At 38.4% G+C, this 18242-nt stretch overlaps 1 pseudogene; it reads left to right on the top strand.

Moving 5' to 3' along the window:
* OR5W55P (olfactory receptor family 5 subfamily W member 55, pseudogene) lies at window positions 8854-9553 on the top strand (annotated as a pseudogene).

Raw genomic sequence — 18242 nt, 5'->3', positions numbered from 1 at the left:
CTCAGCCAGTGCTCCTCACCAGTGGGCCTTAACCTTGCCTCAGCTCTTCATTATTCTTTATACAAGTATATTTATTCCTGCTTACATGTGTGCATGGTTAGTCTGCGACACTTTGGACTGTAGCCCACCAGGCTCCTGCTTTCAGCATGCACACCTGAAAAGGAGTAAGTGTGTGCTCCTCTTCCCCTCACTCCCCTCTCTGTAGTCTAGGAGACAGTGAGGTCTACCGGTTAGTGTGAATGTAGAGTTGGAAAATTCATGTTGAACATGACCTGATTGTTCCAAGTCTTCAAGATTTCTTACTTTTGAATTTTATATTCTTTTAAGAAATTATTCATTTATATTTTTTAGAACATTTTTATTTTTACTTTATACCATCAGTAATATGTATTCATAAATTTTTGATTTTACAATGCTTCCATTACATAATAATCACAAAATACAGGAAACGAGGTAGAAAATTTTAAGGAATAATATGGACAGATATAATTTTGGTTGTTGTACCAAATTCCACCAGTGGCAGACAGAAAGGTTTAGAAAAATTAAGAAGTGACATGGGGAATAAGCTGATCCCAAGGGTAATAATATTTTCTATTTTAAGAGCACTGTTTATTTATAACAAGGAATTATTATAGTTAATATATTAGTTAATATATAGTTATATATTATATTATACATACTTATATTATTATATATATTAAATAATAACATTATTATTTTATTATATCAGATATATTATATTTAATATGCATTATATAATAATAAATATTATTACATACTATATAATATTACATAAATAATAAAATATATAATATATGACATATTATTAAATATTATATAATATATTATTATATTATATACATTATATACTATTAACTAGAGACTGGTTCCAAATAGGAAAAGGAGTATGTCAAGGCTGTATATTGTCACCCTGCTTATTTAACTTATGTGCAGAGTACATCATGAGAAATGCTGGGCTGGAAGAAGCACAAGCTGGAATCAAGATTTCCGGGAGAAATATCAATAACCTCAGATATGCAGATGACACCACCCTTATGGCAGAAAGTGAAGAGGAACTAAAAAGCTTGATGAAAGTGAAAGAGGAAAGTGAAAAAGTTGGCTTAAAGCTCAACATTCAGAAAACGAAGATCATGGCATCTGGTCCCATCACTTCATGGGAAATAGATAGGGAAATGGAAATAATGTCAGACTTTATCTTTTTGGGCTCCAAAATCACTGCAGATGGTGACTGAAGCCATGAAATTAAAAGACGCTTACTCCTTGGAAGGAAAGTTATGACCAACCTAGATAGCATATTCAAAAGCAGAGACATTACTTTGCCAACAAAGGTCCGTCTAGTCAAGGCTATGGTTTTTCCAGTGGTCACGTATGGATGTGAGAGTTGGACTGTGAAGAAAGCTGAGCGCTGAAGAAGTGATGCTTTTGAACTGTGGTGTTGGAGAAGACTCTTGAGAGTCCCTTGGATTGCAAGGAGATCCAACCAGTCCATTCTGAAGATCAGTCCTGGGAGTTCTTTGGAAGGACTGATGCTAAAGCTGAAACGCCAATACTTTGGCCACCTCAAGTGAAGAGTTGACTCATTGGAAAAGACTCTGATGCTGGGAGGGATTGGGGGCAGGAGGAGAAGGGGACGACAGAGGATGAGATGGCTGGATGGCATCACCGACTCGATGGATGTGAGTTTTGGTAAACTCTGGGAGGTGGTGATGGACAGGGAGGCGTGGTGTGCTGCAATTCATGGGGTCACAAAGAGTCGGACATGACTGAGCTACTGAACTGAAATGAATATATATTTATACATTAATTTATATAAAAATATTTATATATTATTTATATTTATATATTAAATATACCTCATATTTATATTTTATATATAGAGCAGCCACATTGAAAGCATACTCACAGTAAACTAGCCAATCTAATCCCCTTTGAATCACAGCCTTGTCTAACTCAATGAAACTAAGCCATGCCTGTGGGGCCACCCAAGACAGGCGGGTCATGGTGGAGAGATCTGACAGAGTGTGGTCCACTGGAGAAGGGAATGGCAAACCACTTCAGTATTCTTGCCTTGAGAACCCCATGAATAGTATGAAAAGACAAAATGATAGGATACTGAAAGAGGAACTCCCCAGGTCAGTAAGTGCCCCATATGCTACTGGAGATCAGTGGAGAAATAACTCCAGAAAGAATGAAGGGATGGAGCCAAAGCAAAAATAATACTCAGTTGTGGATATGACTGGTGACAGAAGCAAGGTCCGATTCTGTAAAGAGCAATATTGCATAGGAACCTGGAATGCCAGGTCCATGAATCAAGGCAAATTGGAAGTGGTCAAACAAGGGATGGCAAGAGTGAATGTTGACATTCTAGGAATCAGGGAACTAAAATGGACTGGAATGTGTTAATTTAACTCAGATGACCATTATATCTACTACTGCAGGCAGGAATCCCTCAGAAGAAATGGAGTAGCCATCATAGTCAACAAAAGAGTTTGAAATGAAGTACTTGGATGCAATCTCAAAAATGACAGAATGAACTTTGTTCATTTCCAAGGCAAACCATTCAATATCACAGTAATCCAAGTCTATGCCCCAACCAGTAATGCTGAAGAAGCTGAAGTTGAACGGTTCTATGAAGACCTATAAGACCTTTTAGAACTAACACCCAAAAAAGATATCCTTTTCATTATAGGGGACTGGAATTCAAAAGTAGGAAGTCAAGAAACACCTGGAGTAACAGGCAAATTTGGCTTTGGAATACAGAATGAAGCAGGGGAAAGACTAATAGAGTTTTGCCAAGAAAATGCACTGGTCATAGCAAACACCCTCTTCCAACAACACAAGAGAAGACTCTACACATGGACATCACCAGATGGTCAACACCGAAATCAGACTTATTGTATTCTTTGAAGCCAAAGATGGAGAAGCTGTATACAGTCAACAAAAACAAGACTGGGAGCTGACTGTGGCTCAGATCATGAACTCCTTATTGCCAAATTCAGACTTAAATTGAAGAAAGTAGGGAAAACCATTAGACCATTTAGGTATGACCTAAATCAAACCCCTTATGATTATACAGTGGAAGTGAGAAATAGATTTAAGGGCCTAGATCTGATAGAATGCCTGATGAACTATGGAATGAGGTTAGTGACATTGTATAGGAGACAGGGATCAAGACCATCCCCATGGAAAATAAATGCACAGAAGCAAAATGGCTGTCTGGGCAGGCCTTGCAAATAGCTGTGAAAAGAAGAGAAGCGAAAAGCAAAGAAAAAAAGGAAAGATATAAGCATCTGAATGCAGAGTTCCAAAGAATAGCAAGAAGAGATAAGAAAGCCTTCCCCAGCAATCAATGCAAAGAAATAGAGGAAAACAACAGAATGGGAAAGACTAGGGATCTCTTAAAGAAAATTAGAGATACCAAGGGAACATTTCATGCAAACATGGGCTTGATAAAGGCCAGATATGGTATGGACCTAACAGAAGCAGAAGATATTAAGAAGAGGTGGCAAGAATACACAAAAGAACTGTACAAAAAACATCTTCACGACCAAGATAATCACGATGGTGTGGTCACTGACCTAGAGCCAGACATCCTGGAATGTGAAATCAAATGGGCCTTAGGGAGCATCACTATGAACAAAGCTAGTGGAGGAGATGGAATTCCAGTTGAGCTATTTCAAATCCTGAAAGATGATGCTGTGAAAGTGCTGCACTCAATATGCCAGCAAATTTGGAAAACTCAGCAGTGGCCACAGGACTGGAAAGGTCAATTTTCGTCCCAATCCCAAAGAAAGGCAATGCCAAAGAATGCTCAAACTACCGCACAGTTGCACTCATCTCACAGGCTAGTAAAGTAATGCTCAAAATTCTCCAAGCCCGGCTTCAGCAATACGTGAACTGTGAACTTCCAGATGTTCAACCTGGTTTTAGAAAAGTCAGAGGAACCAGAGATCAAATTGCCAACATCCGCTGGATCATGGAAAAAGCAAGAGAGTTCCAGAAAAACATCTATTTCTGCTTTATTGACTATGCCAAAGCCTTTGACTGTGTGGATCACAATAAACTGTGGAAAATTCTCAAAGAGATGGGAATACCAGACCACCTGATCTGCCTCTTGAGAAACCTCTGTGCAGGTCAGGAAGCAACAGTTAGAAGTGGACATGGAACAACAGACTGGTTCCAAATAGGAAAAGGCGTACGTCAAGGTTGTATATTGTCACCCTGCTTATTTAACTTCTATGCAGAGTGCATCATGAGAAATGCTGGGCTGGAAGAAGCACTAGCTGGAATCAAGAATGCCGGGAGAAATATCAATAACCTCAGATATGCAGATGACACCACCCTTATGGCAGAAAGTGAAGAGGAACTAAAAAGCCTCTTGATGAAGGTTAAAGATGAGAGTGAAAATGTTGGCTTTAATCTCAACTTTCAGAAAACGAAGATCATGGCATCTAGTCCCATCCCTTCATGGGAAATAGATGGGGAAACAGTGTCAGACTTTATCTTTTTGGGCTCCAAAATCACTGCAGATGGTGACTGCGGCCATGAAATTAAAAGATGCTTACTTCTTGGAAGGAAAGTTATGACCAACCTAAATAGCATATTGAAAAGCAGAGACATTACTTTTCCAACAAAGGTTTGTCTAGTCAAGGCTATGGTTTTTCCTGTGGTCATGTATGGTTGGTGAGAGTTGGACTGTGAAGAAAGCTGAGTGCTGAAGAATTGATGCTTTTGAACTGTGATGTTGGAGAAGACTCTTGAGAGTCCCTTGGACAGCAAGGAGATCCAACCAGTCCATTCTGAAGGAGATCAGCCCCGGGATTTCTTTGAAAGGAATGATGCTAAAGTTGAAACTCCAGTACTTTGGCCACCTCATGCGAAGAGTTGACTCATTGGAAAAGACTCTGATGATGGGAGGGATTGGGGGCAGGAGGAGAAGGTGACGACAGAGGATGAGATGGCTGGATGGCATCACTGACTCGATGAATGGGAGTGTGAATGAACTCTGGGAGTTGGTGATGGACAGAGAGACCTGGCAATTCATGGGGTCGCAAAGAGTCAGACACGACTGAGTGACTGAACTGAACTGAACTTATAAAGTTAAGCCTTGCATTTAGCTTCAGTTCAAACAGGTAAGCATGAATCATGTTTTCCAATAGCAAATTTAGCTTTACAGATATCTATCAGAAGAATTAAAAATAGAGCCTTTCTTTTTACTTCTAATTAATTTAGGAAACGCTGATTCAGATAATCTTTTTACTTTTCTGATTTTCATCATTATATTATCAAGTGAGAAATTACAGAGTACTTTGTAATATTCATGTGTGCACTCAGTCACTTCAGTCTTCTGACTCTTTGAGAACCTATGGACTGTAGTCCACCAAGCTCTTCTGCCTATCCAATTCTCCAGGGAAGAATACTGGAGTGGGTTGCCATGCCCTTCTCCAGGAAATCTTTCTGCCCCAGAGATCAAACCCACGTCTCTCATCTCTTACATTCCAGGCAGATTCTTTACCACTGAGCCACCAGGAAATGTCTGGTAATTTATTTGGCCAATATATCAAAGATTACAACCTAATTATCATTATCATCAGTCATCTTAAGTATTAAGATTTACTAAGTGATTAGTACATAGTAAACATATATTTAAGTAGTTTGCTTGTATTAAATCAGGATATATCACAAAAATATTTTAAATATTATTTCACTAAGTTGTAGGATAGTAAAAGGAGTTATTAAAATGTGTTCTTATCCAAAACCAAAGGAATCATTTTTTTTTTTGTTAAACTTAAATTCTATGGCAAACGAATGAGAAAATATTAAAGTAATATTGGCATGTTTTCCTTTTTATCCTAAAAGAAGCAGGCTTTTGCACTGCATTTACCAATTTTAGGTTTTCATTTTCAATTTGATTTCATAAATTTTCTCTAAATAATATTAAATGCATTGTGATATAGCTAATTTACATGATATCATAATCCCTACATCAAAGAAAATTGTCATTTCAATGGAAATATTGGAACAATAAGCGTGAATTATTTGAGCAAAAACAAAAGTGGCTCCATTTAGATGAATTACATAGTGATTTTCTCTTTGAGTTGTATAAAGAGAAGCATTGACAGTTTTCAGAAGTCAGAGAAACCAACAAATATGTCACAAGATTTGAGGAAATCTTTGAACCTGAGATTGAGTTTAGAATATAAGTACAGTTTGTATAGAATTTGAATAATTATAATATTTATTACTTTAGAAATGATTTTATACTGACAATTGCATTTACTATTCATAAAAAGTTTCCTTTTGACCAATAAAAAGTTGAGACAAAAAATATTTTAATAAATGTGCATCACTCCATTATTGATATTAAGTTTTGCTTTCTTACTTTTTCTGGCTTTTCTTTGACATCTTAGTTTCAGTATACAGCCTTGACGAACTCCTTTTCCTATTTGGAACCAGTCTGTTGTTCCATGTCCAGTTCTAACTGTTGCTTCCTGACCTGCATATAAATTTCTCAAGAGGAAGATCAGGTGCTCTGGTATTCCCATATCTTTCAGAATTTTCCACAGTTTATTGTGATCCACACAGTGAAAGGCTTTGGCATAGTCAATAGAGCAGAAATAGATGTTTTTCTGGAACTCTCTTGCTTTTTCTATGATCCAGCAGATGTTGGCAATTTGATCTCTGGTTCCTCTGCCTTTTCTAAAACCAGCTTGAACATCAGGAAGTTCACGGTTCACATACTGCTGAAGCCTGGCTTGGAGAATTTTGAGCATTACTTTACTAGCGTGTGAGTTGAGTGTCCCTCACCAACTCCCAAAGCTTGCTCAAACTCATATCCATCGAGTTGGTAATGTCATCCAGCCATCTCATCCTCTATAGTCCCCTTCTCCTCCTGCCTTTAATCTTTCCCAGCATCAGAGTCCTTTCCAATGAGTCAGTTCTTTACATTAGGTGGCCAAACAATTGGAGCTTCACTTCAGCATCAGGCCTTCCAATGAATATTCAGGACTGATTTTCTTTAGGACTGATTGGTTGGTTCTCCTTGCTGTCCAAGGAACTCTCAAGAATCTTCTCCAACACCACATTTCAAAAGCATCAATTCTTTGGTGCTCAGCTTTCTTTTTGTCCAACTCTCATAACTATACATGACTATTGGAAAAACCATAGCTTGACTAGATGGACCTTTGTCGACAAAGTAATGTCTCTGCTTTTTAATATGGTGTCTAGGTTGGCCATAGCTTTTCTTCCAAGGAGCAAGTGTCTTTTAATTTCATGACTGCAGTCACTGTCCACAGTGATATTGGAGCCCAAGAAAATAAAGTCTGTCACCATTTTCATTGTTTCCACATCTATTTGCCATGAAGTGTTGGGATAGGATGCCATGATCTTAGTTTTTTGAATGTTGAATTTTAAGCCAACTTTTTTTACCCTCCTCTTTCACTTTCATCAAGAGGCTCTTTAGTTCTTCTTCACTTTCTGCCATAAGGGTGGTGTTATCTGCATATCTGAGGTCATTGATAAAGAGCTTATAGATAATATCATACTTCAGGAATGGCATGTAGATTCAGACAGAAATTTTCCAATTGCCTGTCTCAGATATTTTTATTATTATCAGATAGATAGAAATATCTCTTTAAAGAGTGCCTTTTAATTAAGACTTTTCTGAATGTAAAAAGAAAATAGCACAAATAAATTATGTCCTTTCTTATAAATATGCTGTGAATGTTCAGAAGTGGTTCACATATATGTATCATTTTCTCCGTCATTTCTTCAAAACTTTAAACAAGAACACCAAAGAATGGAAAGAGAAAATTGCTCATCCTTAACTGAATTCATATTTAGGGGAATTACTGATAAGTCTGGGATTAAAGTGATCCTATTTATCATGTTTTTTGTTGTTTATCTCGTTAACATTCTGGCAAATCTTGGAATGATTATTTTAATTAGGATGGATCCCTAGATGCATATACCCTTGTACTTTTTCCTCAGTTACCTCTTTTTCTCTGACCTCTGCTATTCCACAGCCATTGGCGCCAAGATGCTGGTGGACCTATTTGCCAGTTCAATTCAGTTCAGTCACTCAGTCATGTCCAACTCTTTGTGACCCCATGGACCGCAGCACACCAGGCCTCCCTGTCCATTACCAACTCCCAAACGCATACCCATTGAGTCAGTGGTGCCATCCAACCATCTCATCCTCTGTCATCTCTTCTCTTCCTGCCTTCAATCTTTCCCAGCATCAGAGTCTTTTCCAATATATCAGTTCTTCACATCATGTGGCCAAAGTATTGGAGTTTCAGCTTCAGCATCAGTCCTTCCAATGAACATTCAGGCCTGATTTCCTTTAGGATGGATTGGTTGGATCTCCATGCAATCCAAGGGACTCTTAAGAATCTTTTTCCAACACCACAGTTAAAGGCATCAATGCTTTGGTGCTCAGCTTTATTTATAGCCCAAATCTCACATTCATACATGACTACTGAAAAAACCATAACCTTGACTAGATGGACTTTTGTTGGCAAAGTAATGTCTCTGCTTTTTAATATGCTGTCTAGGTTGGTGCAAGGAGCAAGTGTCTTTTAATTTCTTGGCTGCGGTCACCATCTGCAGTGATTTTGGAGCCCCCCGAAATAAAGTCAGCCACTGTTATCACTGTTTCTCTATCTATTTGCCATGAAGTGATGGGGTCAGACGTCATGATCTTAGTTTTCTGAATGTTGAGCTTTAAGCCAACTTTTTAACTCTCTTCTTTCACTTTCCTCAAGAGGCTCTTTAGTTCTTCACTTTCTGCCATAAGGGTGGTGTCATCTGCATATCTGAGGTTATTGATATTTCCCCCTATTTGCCAAGAACAAGTCAATCTCTTTCTATGGCTGTGCTCTGCAATTCTTGGCCTTCTGTATCTTTGTTGATTCTGAGTGTCTCCTGCTGGCTGTCATGGCCTATGACTGGCACAAGACCATCAGCAGCCCCTTGCTCTATGTGGTCAGCATGTCCAGCAGGGTGTGCTCCCTGTTCATGGATGGGGTTTTCCTGGTGGGGATAACAGTTTCTCAGATACACACAGCATTAACATTCTATTTATGCTTCTGTGGGTCAAATGTGATTAACCATTTTTTCTGTGATTTACCTCCTCTTTTTTTTTCTTTTTTCCCGGTCCTCCTCAGATACAGAGGTCAGTGAGTTAGTGATATTCCCTGCTTTGGGTTCTACTGAACTGAGTACTATTTCAGGAGTCCTTGTTCTTATTTTTATATCATTCTTTCAGTCTTGAAAATCCAGTCTGCTGAAGGGAGAGTCAAAGCTTTTATCACCTGCACCTTCCACTTAACTGAAAGGTCAATTTTCCAGGGAACTATGCTTTTTATATATTTCAGGCCAAGTTCATCCTACTCTCTAGATGAAGACAAAATGACTTCTTTGTTTTACACTCTTGTGATTCCCCTCCTAAATCCTCTGATATTTAGCCTATGGAAAAGATGTAAAAGAGGCCCTAGTAAAATTGAAAGCTAAACTATATTTTAAAATATTTGTATTATGCATATGTGCACACAACCACATGCATATAGCAATTGTGTAATTAAAATTATATGGCATGACACATGAGAAACAACTTTCTCAAGTTCCTAAGTGAATAATTATTTATATTATACTCCACTGTTAAGACTGGAAGAGGAAATGGCGACCCACTCCAGTATTCTTGCCTGGAGAATCCCTATAGAGATAAGAGCCTGGTGGGCTACAATCCATGGGGTCACAAAGAGTCAGACATGACTGAGTGACCAAGTCAGCTTCACTGCTAAGAAATATTGTGGGTTTCCTCAGATATCATGCTTAGTATGTGGGCAGGATTTATATATGGCACTTACCAATTTTGAAAAATCTTTTGACTTTTCTACTTATGCTAATTTTTGTCCATTTGTCATTCAAACATTTCAGTCTCACTAAAACATTATGCAATGTCTTAAAGGTTTTGTCATAAAGTAAATCAAAGATTTACTGAGAGATCTTCAGAACTCAGGCTTTTTATATTTTCTATATTAATGAATTTAAGCTGATACTAGTAGTAGACATTAATGAACTAAGCAGTTTGGTAATGAATGAGCCACAAAATCATCAAGGGATAAAAAATTTAAGGGCATTTGTGAGACATTATGGCATGTTAGGAAAACTTTTCTTTGTGGAAAAAGCTACAAATATAAAATTCTTATTTTATATAAAAAATGTATAGGTTTTTATTTCTACCATATTTTATCACTTCACTGAACTCTTTTGGAACTGTTACTCATAAAAGGCAGCCTAACTGAAAATATTGTCTGAAAATTAAAGCCTAAGACAAACAGGGCATCAGTGGATTGGCAGGTATTGTGCAGTAAATAAACATGTAATCTAGTTAATTTGTCTCCATTCAAATGTCAGATGTATATTACAACATCTAAAGACTGATTTAACCTACATATTGGTCCATTTTATTGGATCTAATAAATATGATACAAAAAAAGAAAAATGATTAAGCTCATTAAATGGAAGTCAAAAATAGTATTGCAGCAGACAACATTTGATTAAAATGGGCTTCCTTGTCTGGAATTGGATAACTTAAAGAACTGAGTGTTTTTTAGGAAATTTACAATTCAAATCCAAGTTGTGGCAATGGCATTGAGACGCTCTTCTATTCCACGAATATTCTTAAAATTCCACAAAAATAGGGAACAGCATATCAAAAGACTCTGATGTATTCTAGGCTGTCTACTTCAGTCCTCATCACTAACTTTCCTTCTTTGCATAGAACGTCCCTTTTACACATCATTGATGACTGATGGAAAATATCTGTAATGTCAGTTGTTACTTCTTGTCTTTCATTTCTAATTTTATTGACTTGAGTCTTCTCTTTGCTTCTCTTGACGAGTCTGACTGAAGGTTTATCAACTTTGTTTATATTCTCAAAGAACCAGATTTTAGTTTCACTGATATTTGTTATTATTTTATTTATATTTTTCATTTATTTATGCTCTGATCTTTATGTTTTGGTTCCTTTTATTAACTTCAGGTTTTGTTTATTCTTTCTCTAAAGAGGAGAGTGAAAATTTTGGCTTAAAGTTCAACATTCAGAAAACTAAGATCATCGTATCTGGGCCCATCACTTCATGGCAAATAGATGGGGAAACAGTGGACACAGTGGCTGACTTTATTTTTCTGGGCTCCAAAATCACTGCAGATGGTGATTGCAGCCATGAAATTAAAAGATGCTTACTCCTTGGAAGGAATGTTATGACCAACCTAGACAGCATATTAAAAAGTGAAGACATTACTTTGTCAACAAAGGTACATCTAGTCAAGGCTATGGTTTTTCCAGTGATCATGTATGGATGTGAGAGTTGGACTATAAAGAAAACTGCAGCTGTGGCTGCTGCTAAGTTGCTTCAGTCCTTCCGACTCTGTACGACTGCATAAACGGCAGCCCTCGCGTCCTTGGGATTCTCCAGGGAAGAACACTGGAGTGGGTCGCCATTTCCTTCTCCACTGCATGAAAGTGAAGTGAAACTGAAGTCACCCAGTTGTGTCCGACTCTTAGCGACCCCATGGACTGCAGCCTACCAGGCCCCTCCATCCATGGGCTTTTCCAGGTAAGAGTACTGGAGTGGGTTGCCATTGCCTTCTCCTAAAGAAAGCTGAGCACCGAAGAATTGATGCTTTTGAACTGTGGTGTTGGAGAAGACTCTTGAGAGTCCCTTGGATTGCAAGGAGATCCAACCAGTCCATCCTAAAGGAGATCAGTCCTTGGTGTTCATTGGAAGGACTGATGTTGAAGCTGAGACTCCCATACTTTGGCCACCTGATGCGAAGACTTGACTCATCTGAAAAGACCCTGATGCTGGGAAAGGTTGAAGGCAGGAGGAGAAGGGGATGACAGATGATGAGATAGCATCACTGACTCAATGGACATGAATCTGGGTGAACCCAGGGAATTGGTGATGGACAGGAAGGCCTGGCATGCTGCGATTTATGGGGTCTCAAATGAGCGACTGAACTGAACTGAATTAAGATTTTCTCTAAAATACATGATGAAACTTTGTTTACTAGAGGTGAACATTTTTATTTTAGTGAAAAGAAAAAAAAAACTGAGAAAAAATAAAATATATCTAAGAAACTCATACTGCAAAATATTAGTACCTGTGACTAAACTCATGATGTTTTCTTGGGTGTGGTTTTATCTTCCGGCACATTCAATGTTGTCTCTGGAATAATTTAGGGTATATTTCTATGTCTGTGTCAGAGCTCTGGATTTTTCAATTTTTTTGTTCTCAGAAATATGTGACAAATATGCTAGTGGTAAAGAATCCACCTGCCAATACAGAAGGCACAATAGATGTGGGAAAGATCCCTGGGTGGGTAAGATCCCCTGGAGGAGGAAATGGCTTCCAGTCTAGTATTCTTGCCTGAAAAATTCCATGGACAGAGGAGCCTGGTGGGTTACAGTCCATGGAGTCACAAAGATTTGGACACAACTGAGCAACTGAGCACAACACGGTTTCATATGTGGGATTATTGAGACAGAAATATAGATTTTTCCTATTATTTTTTTGTCCCTATCTCTTCAGAGTTCAGTCCCATACTTGATTAAATTTTCCCACTTATCCAACATTTATCACATATGCCTAACCAATTCCAATAGAGGTACACTGTTTTAATTTCATAATAGATAGTACAAACATATGTGTGTATTGTGCATATTGTATACGCACAATACACACATATACATATCCATTAAATTTATTGTGACAATTAAAAATTCTATATAAAGATAGGAAAATCCAACTTGACTCACACTGCTCGGAAAGGACCATGTATTCTTGTATAAACTCAGATTTTAAACATAAAAAAGACCTTAATGAATACATTTACATGTAAAATATTCTGAACAGAGGCATTATATTCCTTTCCTTTGATGTATATTCATTTATTTCATTCATCTACTGGTTTATATACAGCTATTCATACTTATGTTGCTATTTTCCATGTTAATTTAGTGGAAAGAGATACTGTTTATATACAAAATTGTTTTTATTTATTTTTTTAACTTGATTTAATTTTATTTTTTAACTCTACAATATTGTATTGGTTTTGCCATATATCAAAATGAATCCGCCACAGGTATACATGTGTTCCCCATCCTGAACCCTCCTCCCTCCTCCCTCCCCATACCATCCCTCTGGGTCGTCCCAGTGCACTAGCCCCAAGCATCCAGTATCGTGCATTGAGCCTGGACCGGCGACTCGTTTCATATATGATATTATACATGTTTCAATGCCATTCTCCCAAATCATCCCACCGTCTCTCTCTCCCAAAGAGTCCAAAAGACTGTTTTATACATCAGTGTCTCTTTCACTGTCTCATATACAGGGTTATTGTTACCATCTTTCTAAATTCCATATATATGCGTTAGTATACTGTATTGGTGTTTTTCTTTCTGGCTTACTTCACTCTGTATAATAGGCTCCAGTTTCATCCACCTCATTAGAACGGATTCAAATGTATTCTTTTTAATGGCTGAGTAATACTCCATTGTGTATATGTACCACAGCTTTCTTATCCATTCATCTGCTGATGGGCATCTAGGTTGCTTCCATGTCCTGGCTATTATAAACAGTGCTGCAATTGAAAGGTTGTTGTTGAATCACGTGAATATACCGGGATTCTTGGCCCCCGGAGGAGAAGAATTCAATCCGGGGCCAGAGACGAGGCTTGATTGCTCAGAGCTTTTGTGTAATAAAGTTTTATTAAAGTATAAAGGAGATAGAGAAAGCTTCTGACATAGGCATCAGAAGGGGGCAGAAAGAGTACCCGCCTGCTAGTCTTCAGCTGGATGTTATATAGTCACTAGCAGTCTGTTAATGAAAGAAAGGAATGTCTTAAAATTCAGAATGGCACCAGGCCCCTCACCCATAAGATGCATTTTGGGATAATCTTGGCACCAAATGGTTTATACTGGGCCATAAAATGATTAACTTGAATCTTGAAGAAGGGCAGACCACTCTACAAATAGTTTCATTTACATAGATTAGGGGAACAATATCCATACTGGTTTGTCAAGTAGGTTCTGGGCCAAGAGGCGGAACCGACTTGGAGATAGAGTTTGGGGTAAAGGCATAGTACATTAGCATAGCTTAAGACAAACATTTCCATAAGAAAAAGGCATTGATTATCTCTAGGTGAAACCAGGTGTCATTATGGCAACACAGTATTTTAAGAGAAACCTCCCTTTAAATTTGTATAGAGAAGGAAAAAATATTGCTAGTTTGTTTCCTCCTGCCGCTTAAGAGAGATAAAAATGTCTGACACTTGCAGGCTATTTCCTCCATTTGGAGACCCCTGGCCTTCCTGCCTGTTACCCTCTCACAATGAACATTAGGGTACACGTGTCTCTTTCAATTCTGGTTTCCTCAGTGTGTATGCCCAGCAGTGATATTGCTGGATCATAAGGCAGGTCTATTCCCAGTTTTTTAAGAAATCTCCACACTGTTCTCCATAGTGGCTGTACTAGTTTGCATTCCCACCAACAGTGAAAGAGGGTTCCCTTTTCTTCACATCCTCTCCAGCATTTATTGCTTGTAGACTTTTGGATCGCAGCCATTCTGACTGGCGTGAAATGGTACCTCATAGTGGTTTTGATTTGCATTTCTCTGATAATGAGTGATGTTGAGCATCTTTTCATGTGTTTGTTAGCCATCTGTATGTCTTCTTTGGAGAAATGTCTATTTAGTTCTTTGGCCCATTTTTTTTTTTTTAATTTAATTTTTAAACTTTACATAATGGGTCGGGCCTGGTTAGTACTTGGATGGGAGGCCCATTTTTTGATTGGGTCATTTATTTTTCTGGAACTGAGCTGTAGGAGTTGCTTATATATTTTTGAGAGTAGTTGTTTGTCAGTTGCTTCATTTGCTATTATTTTCTCCCATTCTGAAGGCTATCTTTTCACCTTGCTTATAGTTTCCTTTGTTGTGCAGAAACTTTTAAGTTTAATTAGGTCCCACTTGTTTATTTTTGCTTTTATTTCCAATATTCTGGGAGGTGGGTCATAGAGGATCCTGCAGATGAATGGATAAGAAAGCTATGGTACATATACACAATGGAGTATTACTCAGCCATTAAAAAGAATACATTTGAATCAGTTCTAATGAGGTGGATGAAACTGGAGCCTATTATACAGAGTGAGTAAGCCAGAAAGAAAAACACCAATACAGTATACTAACGCATATATATGGAATTTAGAAAGATGGTAACAATAACCCTGTATACGAGACAGCAAAAGAGACACTGATGTATAGAACAGTCTTTTGGACTCTGTGGGAGAGGGAGAAGGTGGGATGATTTGGGAGAATGGCGTTGAAACATGTATAATATCATATATGAAACGAGTCACCAGTCCAGGCTCAATGCACGATACTGGATGCTTGGGGCTGGTGCACTGGGACGACCCATAGGGATGGTATGGGGAGGGAGGAGGGAGGAGGGTTCAGGATGGGGAACACATGTATACCTGTGGCGGATTCATTTTGATATATGGCAAAACCAATACAATATTGTAAAGTTAAAAAATAAAATAAAGAGAAAAATCAAGCTGCTGATTACTTATAGAAAGAAGTCGTTCTTAACCAGGAGAGATTATAACCCCATGGGACATTTAGCAATTTTTGATATTGTTGATAGGCACAATAGGGAACGTTGCTACTGACATCTAGTGGACCGACTAGTCAGCTGTTTCTGACTGAGACCCCATGGACTGTAAGCCTGACAGGCTTCTTTGTCCATGGACTTCTCCAGACAACAATACTGGAGTGGATAGCCATTCCTGTCTCCAGGGGAGTTTCCTGACCCAGAGATTGAACCCGGGTCTCCTGCATCACAGGCAGATTCTTTACCCTCTGAGCCACCAGGGAACCCCCCTGGACAGATGAGATGCTGCTAAATAGTCTACAAGGTACAGAACAGCATCTCCCTCCCCAACCCATCCTCCACACACACTCACAACACATGAAAAGACCAACATATAATTTGGTCAAAATGTCAATAGTATCAAATGTGAGAAAATTGCTATAGAGAGACATCTACAAATCCCTTTGGCACAAGGACAAAGTAATCCCCCTTCTGTTTGATCCAGAGGTGGTTCACATGTCTGTGTTCCTCCTGGAACAGTTCCGAGGACCCCTCAGCACCACTCCCAGCCTCAGAGTGACTGTCAGGAGACTTTCCCTGCTGTATTTCCCAGGTTCCGTGGATGTAGTTAAACTGAGGGAGGAGGAGGGGGGAAGAGGAGAGGAATCAAGCATTCCTCCCTGTTGGCTCACACTCTTTCCCTTTTACACTGATAGCTGTTACAAGATATTCGGCTCTGCAGATTGAGTTGTTCCCATTTCCTGTCGAGATTGTTTCTCAGCACAAAAAGTGAAAATATTTTCAAAAAGGAGTGCTCAAAATTTGGACATTTCTTAAAATACTCTATAAATACAGACTAACTACAGATTTTTAAAAATATGTCTAATGTCACTACCCTCTTTTACAATTCTCCCCCCTCTCATACATGGCTACTAATGTTACCCTTATGAGAAGATAAATAAACAAGCCTCCAGACCCCAGGAAATACAGTTCAGTCCATTCCCCCCAAAACAAGGTATAGTCCAACTAAGCTGTGAGATAGAACTTGCTTCCTGTTTGTGAAGATGCTATGAGGGAAAATGTTACATGCTTTACATTTTTATGTGTTTGTATCCCTGGAGCTCGTATTTCTTAAGCTTCCAAACTAATCATTGATCTCTGTGGGACATCAACAAGACTCAAGCAAACAACATCATCTTGGGACTCAAATAATTAATGAGTTGTATGAGATGCAGTCAGAGGGGAAAAGCTATTTAAAGCTGGTTCACATACATGCCAAGTCTCTTCACTCATGTCTGACTTTTTGTGACTCTATGGACCATAGCCCACCAGGCTCCTATGTCCATGGGATTCTCCAGGCAAGAATACAGGAGTGGGTTGCCATGCTCTCCTCCAGGGGCTCTTCCTGACCCAGGGACTGAACCTGTGTTTCCTGAATTGCAGGTGGATTCTTTATCCACTGAGCCACCTGGAAAGACCCAAGTTGGTACATGTTATTACGGTTCAACACAATTCTTTTCAGATGTCATGATGAACTACGGAGCATTTTTTTTGCTGTGTTCAAACAATGTCCTCTGAACCAGGGATTATGTTGCCATTATGAAATATGTGGATAAGTCTTATAAACTGTGCCAGTCTTACACTTAGAGCTCCTTTCTGGAGGACATAGAGTTTGATGTCACAATAGCATTCTGCTGAATACCAGAAAGGGATGGAAATAATCATCCACTTTTGTTGAGAATAATAGCAATTGCTCACATTTGCTGATCACTTTGTATGTGTTGTGTACTCTTCTGAATACAACCACCCACAACTTTCATCTTTATAAAAATAAGTGAGATGATTATAGCTATAAAAGTAAGTGAGATGATTACAGGTATGCAGCATCTAAGATGACTTAGACCTCAACAGCTGTAACTTGCACAAAGTCATAAATGAAATCACTGACAGAATGAGCTCATATGCTGCTCCTTGTTTTTTGCCATCTGGCCCTGTGTTAGGAAGAGCAGAGCCACTGATGGTGCTGGAAACCATGCTCCCTGCTCAACACAGAGACTGTTTAATGGGTCTACTTGAAGGATCTCTCCCAAGTCGCTTCTTATCTGACTGCATAACCTCTCCTTAAACCAACAGTGCTCAAAGGAGAGTCTGCTGTGTGTGCCCTTGAATATACCAAAGATTCAAGAATTCCAAGTAATTTCATTTTTCAGAAGCAAGGATTCATCTTATTCATTTGTGTATTACCCAAATTATCCCAATTAGAAAAGCAAAAACAAAATCCTAAAACTTAAAACATAAGAGCACTGTGAAGTACTGCTTTCCAGAAAGCCTAACATTATCTATAATCAAGATTTTGCCAATCCTTGACATGACTTCTTGTTTCTCTCTGGTTTATATATATCTTTTTTTTTTCCTCAAAAAATAAGGACTTTAGACATACATTTTAGACCATACAGTAATGTTTTGAAATTAGTGGGTTGATGATTATAATATATCTATTTAGTATCTATTTTTGTTGTTGTTATTCTTAGTATGCCCTGAAAATATTGCCAGTTTTAAAATGCATC

The sequence above is a fragment of the Bos taurus genome, chromosome 26 (genome assembly GCF_002263795.3).
Source record: "Bos taurus isolate L1 Dominette 01449 registration number 42190680 breed Hereford chromosome 26, ARS-UCD2.0, whole genome shotgun sequence".
In the NCBI taxonomy this organism is placed as follows: Eukaryota; Metazoa; Chordata; class Mammalia; order Artiodactyla; family Bovidae; genus Bos; species Bos taurus.
This window is presented reverse-complemented; position numbering and strand designations above follow the sequence as displayed.